Below are 12524 nucleotides of genomic sequence, written 5' to 3' on the forward strand. Positions count from 1 at the left end.
TTATAATGTAATTCAAATTGTTTAGTAAATAAAGTCATATCTGTTGAATTATACATGATGTATCACACCTTTTAGAATATTTTAAGCTGCAATCATCAAGATTTTTACATTAACAATGGATCATCAACCGACCCCCAGAGGTTTATCATCTGACTTTGACTGCACACTGCACAAACCATTTCAGCATCTTTGCTTTGGTCTTGCATCTTATCAACCCTGTTTCCATGTGCACCAGGTAGCTGTTTAAATAAACAAGCTTTAGTAATCTTACTTTACACTACCTGCCCAGCACAGGAAGACTGTATGCGATTATGTATGCCACTAAGTCAAGCCAGTGAACAAACAAGGAAACAAGCAATCTTTGCACATTTTTATTTGAACATTTTGTCCATTATTCACACAGGTTAAATAATCTGTGTGTAGGATTTCATGGAATCTAGCAGTGTAGTTGTGACTTGCAATCCCCTTCACTCACCCTCATGTTCCAAGCCATAAGGAGAGCAAACAAACTGTGGTGGCTGCGAAACATGTGAAAAACTCTTATGAAGTTGTTACAAATAAGTGATAAGTAAGCCTTGTATTTCTTCTGTTATATGAAACAATATTACTGCAGAATATTCAGGGTCTCCCACAACACTTTCTCAAATCCTCCAAGACATCATGTTTGACATTATAATGGCTGAAGAACAATTCCCAAACAAAAGCAAACAAGGGCAGAGAATAAATTAAGATTCTGAATGTTTAGCTGCAGACCAAACATGTACTGGAAGATAATGTGACTTTGACTTTAAATCGTTAGATGTAATAAACAATTAGCAATCTGATTCAGGTGAACATTTGTTCCAATTAAAGCTGCTCATCAAGCACATATGCTGAAAAGGTTTCCATCAGTTCAATGAATCAATTGTGCCACTTATGTGTGTTAAATGGCAGCATGTTCTATTTCAAGTCCTCAAATTGTTGTAATTACATGAATCATTTTTAAATGTATGTGACGCTCAAGAAATGTCATCTTATTTTTTTCATGTCTTCTCTAATGCATGTAGAGGTTTTACAAAAGGTCCCTCTGGGTTTGGAGTAAGACTTCAGCTGTCAGCATATTTCATCATGTATGTTTTTAATGTGGGAGAAATAATACCAACTGTGACACAATAACTGACTTATATATTTATGTGTATGCTCTTGTGAAGCCTGTACACAGAGTTTGTTAATTACCCTCAAACATGTATGAGCATCTGAAAAAAAAATCTTAAACAAAACTAGCAGCAGCTGTTGCTAAACAAAAAATGTAAAATTAAAGAAAAATATCATAATTCAAATAAAATGTAACATTTACTAAAATTTTCAGTCAGTGATTTGCAAATAAACAGTTATTTTAAAATAATATCATTATTTTATCAATAATATGATCCTTCAATACAATGAGGATACAACATAATCATTTATTTTGCATGCATCTGCATGTAATTTAGGAATGCAGGAAAAACACTGCATAAATAATATAGTACAGTTTCTGTACAAAAATAAGAATTAACTGTTTTGTGTGAATGAGTTTGTGTGCAATTTTAAAAACAGAAAACTACTGTAAGAAGTTATTTTCCATAAAGCAATGATTTTTTTTTATAGTGTGATGCTTACTGTGTATATAGTAAAAAGAGAGAGACAGAAATCTCAAAAATATATCCACCTAACCATTTTTGCCATGCTTCACTTTTTATTATCAGTGCATTAACGTTCATATTTTATTCATATTTCCACATTCAATTTTGAGAATTAATTGGTATCAAAGTATTGTCATTTGTGAAATTACACTTGTAGATTGCTCTAGCCTCTTCAATTAATTTCCCTGATCCAATTAATGTAACGGAATAAACTGTAGCAAAGCGACACATCGCTTGTCACTCAGCAAGGTATTCATCATACTGTTGATGTTCACATATTACACTTTGAACCAACAAACTCATTCAGAAACTGTCAAGCTTTTGTTTGTCTCCTGCTTATAAAGTGAGTTACATGAATGGGCTTCAACTAACTGCGTAAGCGGTCTGTTTTCGCCTGGATTTAAATTCAATTCTCCGTTTAGAGTATCAGCCATATTCTCTCTCCAAACAAAAGCTAACCTCTTTAAGATATTCTGGTATCTTTTTCTTAACCTCTTTCTCTCTCTGTCTGTCAGCCGACGCAGCTCAGTTACAATTTAAGTTAAATGAGTAGGCATGGGACACAACTTAATGAGCATTTGTTTTTGTTTCTCTGCCAGTAATTAATTTGTTAAAGCAGAATGAAATGAGCGTGTCTCAGGAAATGTAAAATGGAATATTAATTAAATTACAAATGGAAATCATGCTTGTGCGCTAATAGCAGCCACCAGACTGTGTTTTTAATCTCCTTGATACGTTTTGAAGGGGGAACTGGTTCGGTTGCATATATCCAAGTGAGGCGAGAAGTTTTATCTTCTTCACTCATGTGGTTTTAATATTGTTAGTGGAGCTACACATGAGAGGTAGTGGGTAGGAACCCACATCCAAGCTTTGTGACTGATATGCATGATGTGTTATAGACTGCAACTCTATTAGACTTGAATGTGTCAGTTGCACAGAGGCAACCAGGTAAATGAGATGTAGATATACCACGCACCAATTTTAAACCCTGTGTTCTCATTCCACCTGTCACTTCTAGAGTAAAGGCACACTGCATCAATAACTACTATCCCACAAACAGACGGGGTGGAGACATGGAGTCAGAGTCCACGACGAAGAACACGGAGGGAGAAGACAAGGGCAAAAGGGTAGCAAGTGCTGAAAAAATCAGACAAAATAAACAGAGGTGTGGAAAGGTGTGACGAGACTGCCATCAATGCAAGGTTGAAAGCTGCAGAGGCATCACACAGACGTGCAGTGTTGTGTATGTGTGTGCGGTCAAAGTGTGTGAACTCTGTGCTGCTGCTAATGCATGTGAACAGGATCTCAGTATTGTGTTAGCACACAGTGACAGAGAACTAGATGAATAATTCAGTGTCCTCACTCCATGATCTCCACTGTTCGACATGCACTGCCTGTTTACAGTGCCTGTCAGTGTGTGTGTGTGTGTGCACGTGTGTGTGGGAGAGTGAGAGGGCGAAAGAGAAGACACCTAATCACGCATATGATTATGTCTGTGTTTGTTTGAATTTACATGTTTAAGATCAGATAAAACCAACCTCCAGGAGCATTGGAGAGTTTCTTTTTACGAATCTATGATGTAAGTCAAAGAAACAACGGGGAAAGCTTACGACACAAATAACATCCATGTACAAACATCTTGTATGACATTAAGACAGCAAGTCTATTGCTTAAGATTTTCTGTCTATTTAAAGTTCAACTTCAAATGGATACTACAAATGATTTATTTTAGTAGCCTAGGCTGTACGTGGTGCCTCTGAAAGGTTTGCCTGAGGGAGAAGCTGGTTTTCTGGGTGGAGGGTATGAGATGGGTCAGGGATCGTATTCTGAGCCAGGCTGCAGCCTGACCAGTGACTCTTCAATGGCATGAAGGGGTTCGTACTGTCTGACTACTGCAACCTACAGAGCTGTCTGCAACAGATGACATCCTCTTGCATTTTCTAAAAGTGGACTTTGCATGGATTGAAATGCTGCTTATGTATTGTAACCATAACTCTATGATCCCTCTAACAAGCCTCTACAGATTTAGACACTGACCACATATTTACAAACTGTACGTACCCAAGGGTGGAACAGTAGCAGAGTGGTTGCCATTGTTGTCTCATTGATGTTTGGTTTGATTTTTCAAGCCTGCTGGGGCCTATTTGTGTTGAGTTTACATTCTGCCCATATATTTAATCACTTTACATATACACTAAAGTTTCCCAAAGGTTACAAACTAGCATAACATGGGTGGTACTCACATTTCAGATAAGTACACAATAACATTCTTCTGTTTTCCCAAACATTGCTGGGAAATATGAGGCTCTGTGTTTGTACATCGAATACCGAATATCTTTAAAACTGCAACTCCACCTCTGCAATGATAATGGTGTGGAATATGAGAGCCTAGGAATAGCATACAAGTAGTGCACTATTGTTGTTACCACTCAAAGGCTCGGGACTGTAACAACACTCAAAGTTGTAAAAGTGCTTGAGAAAATAACAAAAACAGACACAAAAGCCAACGAATATGAATGAAGACATAACTTGGTTTAAGTTGATCCAAAATATTTTGAAGTGCATATAGACAAATTAAAATATATGTCAAATGTTTTGGAAACACACACACATGAATGTGAACTGGACACTCCTGTTATTAATCCAACAGCACAAGTGTACAGATAAAGTAAAAGGTAATACCTTTCTGTGTGGAGTTGGCATGTTCTCTTGATTGATACTACTGTTATGTCTGTTTGTTAAACTGTAACTAGAGCTGATTATTTTATCTTAGCATAGCTTAGTGTAAAGACTAGAAAAGGGGAAAAAAACCGTCAAGCTTGGCACTGTCCAAAGTTAAAAAATAAACTTCCACTAAATCTCACTAATTAACAAATTATATCTCAGTTTTATGTGTCTTCCAGACGGTTTCTTGGCCAGACATGGTTTCTTACTGTAGTCTCCAGTTAATAAGTGCATTTTTTTTGCCCAAACTGGTGGCATATCAGCTACAAAGACCCTAAACAGGATACACATGTATTTATGGATCTACTCATCCAAATAAAATTAGCTTATTGATCTCTTTGGGGTTTGCCCTTATAAAACTGCAGCAACCTTGCTACTCTTCGTTCACTGAGGCTTCAGTAACAAATCAAACTGAAAGGGGCCTCATTAGAAGGCTTTTCTTGTGTGGGAGATCTTGGTTTATGTACATCATATAAATTATATATAATTCACTCTTTAACAGGGCTGGATAAGTGCAACCCCTTCTGTGAATGTGAGAGGACAACATGATGTTGAGACTTGTAATAGGTCAGAACAGAACAAAGCATCACACCAAATGTTACCACAAGCAGACTGCAAAAGCAGAAGGCTGGAGGGTGGGCAGTACCACACAAACGACCCACTGGGTGCTGTTCTATGGGTCAGCAGGTGAAAGAATGCAAAGCACTACCCAACTGCTATGGAGACGGTTGGAGGCACAAGACCACCAGCACATGTTAATTGTGGCCAAGCCCAGTATCAAAGGTTAAAAATAGACGTGGCAAAAAGGCAGAAGGAAAGACCTGGGGCACAAACCATCTATCCAGACTGCTAAACAGAAGGTGGAGGGCCATGGTATTAACACATGCCAGTAGTGGAGGACTGTTGCACAGTGGTCTCCCACACCTACAGCCTGCTAAGGTGAGAAGTAAACCAAGACTGAAGTGGACTGCACAGTGATCTCTTCCACCCACAGGTCTCTTTTTAGACATAGACACAGAGAGTATTGAAAACAATGCCAGACACTCACAAGACCACGACCTCTTCTGCAGTCTTTATGCTAAGTAGATGTGTACAGGAAGCAAGTCAGCAAAAGGTCTAGACCCCGACACTGCAAAATGTAGGGCAATAGAATAATGACGCAAAATGAAGATAAATCAGTTTCTATAGTTCTTTACAGAAACATTGAATAAAACCGCATTCCTCATGAGTAAAACCATTACCCAAATAATTATTTGTATGCATTCTTGTTTCTAATTTATCTATTTAGATTAACTAGATTAGTAGATTAATTCACGGCCAGCATTCTTATCTAGGAACATGGTGGCATTGCTTATGCAAAGTCTGAGGCAGCAAGAAACGAGAGGTAATATGATCAGACAGGTTGCAGACATGCCAGTTCAGCCAGATTAAACCACTTTAATCTAAGATGAAACCAAGAATGGGCACACTAGAAATGTAGGTGACAATGTCTCTCTGAGTGTGTGTGTGCATAATTATGCTAAATATGCACTGTAGGTCAAAGTTGAACAAGGAATTTGGTCTATAAACTGTAATAGATGTTTTCAGTTGTTATAATTGTAACATTTACCTCAGCCAAACTTGTTTGGAGTAGAGTAGAACAGAGTAGTAATTAGAAGTTGGTTGGTTGAGCGAAGTGCAGTGCGTTTAGACAGCACAGTTTGAAGAAACAACAGACAGACCAAGCATGACAGATTCGGAGCTGTGCTACATGTGGTTATATACTGTGGCTATACACAGTATAGAGATAGATATAGAATCATATTAGCAGCAAAGATGCAATGCCTTTATCATAGGTGCTATGTTTATTTTTATGTTTTATGTTTGTCGTATTAACAGTCCAAATACTATTTTCTATGTTTTGCTGTAGTTTAGCAGTCTGATTGCCTGTGGGAAGGAACTCTTTCCCATCCTGGGCAGTATTGGATCTTAAACTGTGAAACCTTCTGCCAGACGGCAGCAGGGAGAAGAGTGCATGGGAGGGGTGTGATGGATCATCTATAATGCTTCTGGCCTTGGGCAGGCAGGGCATGTTGGAGATGTCCATGACAGAGGGGAGAGAGACCTTGATGGTCCTTTAAGCTGTCTTGGAAAAAATCGGGGGTGGTAGGTAAGCTCCTCTCAGCAGGAAATAGAAATGACGTTGTGCTTTCTTTCTGAATACTTTGTTGTACTGGGAATCATTTAACTTATAAAAGAATAACAATAATAGCAACAAATTGTCATGTTTAATGCCAAGTTTGATATATCTCATAGGTAAATCCACATACACCAGTTCAGGTATGACACTAGGCATTACTCTGAAGCATTACACTGACAAACACAGGACTTGTTTATGCTTCATGATGTTGTGTAATTTTGACCAAATAAAAAAAAATCTCAATGGTTCAACAAAACTAACAGAAGAATGAAGGAGCTGTCAATCAAGTACAGATTGGACACACCCACGCATTCTTGAGGTGTAATCAGGTATGAGTGAAAACACCAATGTGGGTGGACTATATGCGTGTGCATATGCATTTTCTGTCCAGTTCTCGAAAACATCTTTACATCTGTTAAAACTCTGTGCAGCCAAATTGAATAAAATTACAATTAATACACAGACAAATAAGGACATCGTCTAAGGTTTCTGCTGTCAGTGAGAATATTGTACACAGGCTGTTGTGTCTGTCACGTCTGCATTTATTTGGTTACACCATCTTTGTTCCACAAAAATGCTTAAGCCTCTCAGCCTATTCCTCTGGGTATCTCTTCTGCACTGTATTTACACTAAAAACCACAGTTTGTCACAACAGCATTGTTAAGAGTTTCACTATGTGTGTGCGTGCGCGCGTGTCTTTGCGCGCGCCGATTGATTCGGCTCTAACCTGCTCTGTCTTTTCAGCGAGCTTTTATGATGCTATACACAATGGCTTCAACTCCACATTGTAGAGTTATGGAGGGATTCATTAGCTGATTCCCCAAAGAGAAACACTGTAAGAATGTCAGCTCATACCTCTATTGTAGCTCTCGTACAAAGCCACTAGAGAAGCCCACACATCCATGTTTGTCTTTGGGTGTTTATTTGTTGTTGTTTCCTGACAGGATGTCACCACTGCATTTTTGTGTTCTTCGGCAAAGCTGTTGAAGAAGCTGTTTCAGAGAGATCAAAGTCATATCACTTACAAAAACCTTGTTTTGTTTGTGTTTTTTTATGTTATGTGTTCTTCTCAAGATTCAGATTTTTAAAGAATAACTTTGGAGCCCGATACATTGGCAGAGGACACTAATGTAGTCTTGCGCAAATCTTTTTTTATGTGCTTGTTTTGTAATTTTATGGCTACAAAGGAACTCCCTTGCACCAATGTTGGTGGAGTAGGACGTCTGAGTTTTTGTATATGCAGGTAAGGTAACACAGTGCAATTGTGGTATGAAATCATGCTTTCATTTGGACTCTTTAGACCACCCTGATGGCAAACGCAAATGCAGTTTTAGTGGTTAAAGGTGGTGGAGGCACACACACAGACCTCTTTAAGCTGTAGCTATAACCTACTATTGTCATCCAAAATATGCTTGTCTGCCCCTTGACACACAGTGAATAAAACAAAGGGAATTTCAGTGTCTCAGCTTCTTTCTTTTTTTTTTAAGGTGGACATCATGTGCCTTTGGACATCATTTGGACTGCTTTTATTATTTGAGTTGCTGTGTTTTCATATTTGAGACGCTGTGTGTTTGTGTAATGGGGCTCTGTGCTTTTTGAATAACAATTTTCTCTTTGGAGAAGGTGGCCTGGGTTCTCCTTCAGGCCCATCAGGAAAATGATTGCTGCTTTAAAAGAGGATGAGGAGAGCTGATTTGTTTGGGCCATTATGAATCCCACCCACACTTTACCTTTTATATTACTCTCTGTTTAGACAACAATGTGGCCATGGAAATGATATATATGGAAATACAAGTCGGTTGAAAAAGCCTATCTCGAAATATTCTCTATGTAATGGACAGAAAGAGAGGGGTATAACGTAGTTTATTAGCGTTCCATATTCACAACATTCCCCCAAAGTTAGACAATTGCTTTTCAGCAAGCCCTTCTGTTTTTTCATTTGTTTTTTTAATGGTGAACACAGTCAGAGTTCTGTTCAGAGATAACGCCACTAAGTTCACTTTTTTGTAAACATACATTTCCATTTGGTTTGGCAGATCACACGCAACTTTACATTTCTGCTTTATATGATGATGTGAATCCTGCCAACAATTTTATCATTGCATTTCCTGGAAGTATTACAAAGTTTTCTACAGTTACATGAGGGCAAAACATGGCTTATGGTTTCTGGTTCAGTTGGTAGATTAGAGTCCATGACTATCTACTGAGTCAGGTATCTATGCCCCAGTAGCAGAAATCTGACAGGAGCTGCTGCGCAAAGCATTCATCCATGAAATGTGTTTGCTGGTAGATCTGTAAGTGAGATTAATGGACAAAAGGTAGCATTTGTGATATCATGTTATTCTACAGGGCTGGTGTGAACAACATTTGAGATATTCTTGCATGATACGAATTGCACCAGCATCAACTAATATTCTCATCCATTATGTTTTATTTTGTTTTTATTTACTATAGTAATTCATGCTGCTGTTGAATGGCAATGCAAGACAATACTTATTTTGTTCACAGAACGAACAAATTACTCCACAAAAATAATATCTATTAAATAATTTACCAAATAGCAAAATTTTGGTGTTTAATGTTGTTATTTCTGGAATGGACAAACCTGTATTTTAGCTCTCACTGCTCTGAGGTGAAAGTCTCAATGACTGTCAGACTTCAAAGAAACATGGAGCCAGCTGTTGTTGTTCAGCGATAAAATGCCAATACCTTACAAGTCCTTCCTGTCTTCACTTACTGGGCTCCTGTCTAAACTGTCAGCACAGGTGACAATAACACTGGCCAGCAGAAGTGTCAGCAGAATACTTTCATTGTCCAATATGGTGCATCAGTTGTATGGTTGACAAAGCTGATCAAAGCTGATATCCTTTAAGAGAAACACCCATAGAGACTAGTATATTTAGAAATAGATATTTCAATTAAAGATAAGAATTTAATGTTCTTGACAGTCAAACAGCATTTATCACAGTGTAAGGTAAGCTGTGTTTCTCATGAACATAATATAAAGCAAAGGTAAGACAGATTGGGTCTTTAGCGTATGAAGAATACATTTTCCATACATTTTGCATTAAACCCAATGAAGTGTAGAGAGCTCACTTTATCACCACTGCTCACACTTACTTCAGATGCTTTCCATTCATTGGCTGGACTTGATAACCGTTTGGGGAGTGTGGTGAGGAGCATCAAGATAAATGGAAAAAAGAAGATGGCTTTGATGTTGATTGTAGAGCATTTCTGATTCCCACCCTTGTTATCATTCTTTGATTTTTATCTACTCCGAAGAAGACATTACTTGCGAACCTTGATTGTTCAACTAAAATGGCAAATCAGTCTTCATGCTTGGGCTTGCTGGAGAAACAGTAGCAGAAGGTTGAGGTCCTGGCCTTCTCTGGCAAGCGTAACCACCCCACTCACCTCTTCCTCTTGGTATACCCATATGCTCTCGTGTGCCTACGTACTGTTTTCAACCACCATCTCATCTTTGTTGGTCCATTATTTAACTCTAACATTAGGAGGATAAAAGACAAGACAGGAAATAAAGAAATAAATGAAAAGAGATAAAAGGTATTTTTCATAAAGACCAAACAGAGGCAGAGATTGGAAATTATTCCATTAAAATGGGTCAATGTGAGGTTCTCCTTGAAGGGGAAGCTTCTCATTCTGTGACTCAAGATAGAGACTGACTGATGTTCTAATGGGATTGAGGATGGTCATTACAGGCATGAGCTAGAAGAGGGAGTTGACTGATCATTTGTGGCAGAATAGAAAGCACTGGCTGGCTCTGGGACAAGTCCCATCAAAGCCGTGAACACAAACATGGGCATTTTAAAGTGGACCAAACACGTAGTAACAAGACTAAGGTGAGCCTGTACATCATTGCTTTGAGCTAAAGGCTCATTTCAGCATGTTAACATGCTCACGATGATTATGTTAGCCTTGGTACCCATTTTAATTAAGTGTGTTAGCATGCTAATATTTGCCACTTAGCATAAAGTGTATGTTAGGATGATGGAAATGTCACTAGCTTTTCAGGAATCACCAAAGTTATTACAATTCTTCCTCTGGGTAACATGACTGGTTTGAACCATTGTTAAATGGTTATCCAACAGCATTCCAGAAATTTTGCTCAAAATGTCGACCTCATGGTGGTGCTAGAGGAAAATCTGTGGATTACCAGTAGGATTAGGATACGTCTTCTGGGAACTATGAATGTACAAAATGTTGAGCCAACCTATCCAAACGTAGAAATCCTTTACTGTATAAATGAAAATTGATTGATTAACTGAATGTGTTGCTGCTTTCACCTGATCATAGTCAGTCCAAAGAGTCACAGAATACATTCAGTGTTTTTTATGATCTGCCCAATAAGTCACTATTTGTCACTTTGTTTTTAAAAAACAAAGAGCTGTTAATGAGATATTAAAAGTTGCTAAATATGCCGAGAAAATAAACACAGATTTATCCGGGACCATGAATGCATGTGCATTACTTTTCTGGGAATCGTTTCTATTAGACATATAGAAAAATTTTTAAAAAGTCGACATAATGGTGGTGCAAGAGGGAAAGTCACAGAATCACAAGTCAGTAGGATTTAAGTTCTGGTAGCCATGAATATTTGAAACTCTTTAATGCCAAAACCTAATTTATTCCTTGAATGTAATATATAACATTGATTTTTAAATATTCTTTCACCAATGCACAGTACTACATTGTAAATAATACATGACTCATTTTACAGTGCTATTTGTGGCAGAAAAACTTTTTGCTGCATTCAAATAATCATTATTTTAAATCACTATTTCTGTCGATCTGTTGGATCTGTTGTGGAGTGTGGTTCTAAACATGATCTGAAAAAAATGTACATGCTCATTTTATAGTCAGTTATTTATTTTTGTGAAACCTGTGCAGTTGGATTTGGACTGTGTTGGACTTTTCTGTTCCACTCCACTTGAATTCTTTTCAGGTCTACTCCTGTTCTGTTCTGTTCATGAAAATCTAGATATATCTAACCATATATATGTCAGCAGCCAGTTATCGTGTACCTTGTGTATACAGTCACAATAGTAGCCAGAGTCTGTACACCCACATACTTCCATCAGTGTCACTATCTGTAATTGGTTTGGAAAGTGATTTAATTGTCTGGACGTCTGTTTCGCAAACTGGGCAGATATTGCTCTACTTCTGGTTATTGTATCTTCTGCTTGCTGGAATATTTTAGTATCACTACAATATTTCACCAGAATTACATCAGTTCATCCACATTCACCACCAATTTCTCTATTTAATTGGTTATCATCCACTCCATCCTCCCTACTCAGCCCTCATGATGGCACACACACCTAAAGACTCACTGACAATTTTATATTCCAGTAAGTCAGTGTCAAAGAGAACTGATGTTAATGAAATTCCTGTCAGTTCCTCATCAAGACAGTTCTCAATAGAATCTCCTGTAATGAGTTTTAGAGGGATTCGTTATAGCCTTTGACACACCTCTTTCTTGTCAGCAGGTGGTTTGTAGTGGAAATGATGTACAAAATGAAGACATACTGTACCTTGTGTAACAGCCAGGTGAAATAAGTGAGATCTGAATATAATGAATCTAAAACATTACAATAGTCCCCCTGTGCAGAATGGAAATACGCTTAAAAATGTTATTTATTGATGTATCCTTTTATATTTTCAACTTTTTCTGATAGCCTTTTACGTAAAGTTTTGGGACTACATAAGTGAGATGTTTATTAGTCAATTTGCAGCTGCTCTGAGCAGCTGACGAATGCCACATTACTGTAACAGATGGATACCACAATTTGGACATTTGGATGTTAGAAAAATGCAGTTTTCACCACATTTATAACCCATTTCATTAAATGAGACTAGTTAAATTATTCAGTGAGGAAAAGCCAGGTTCCAAATTGTTGTTGTAGCTCAACTTGAGCCAAGTCAAGTTTATTTATAGAGCA

This window comes from Larimichthys crocea, chromosome X (assembly GCF_000972845.2).
Source record: "Larimichthys crocea isolate SSNF chromosome X, L_crocea_2.0, whole genome shotgun sequence".
NCBI lineage: Eukaryota > Metazoa > Chordata > Actinopteri > Sciaenidae > Larimichthys > Larimichthys crocea.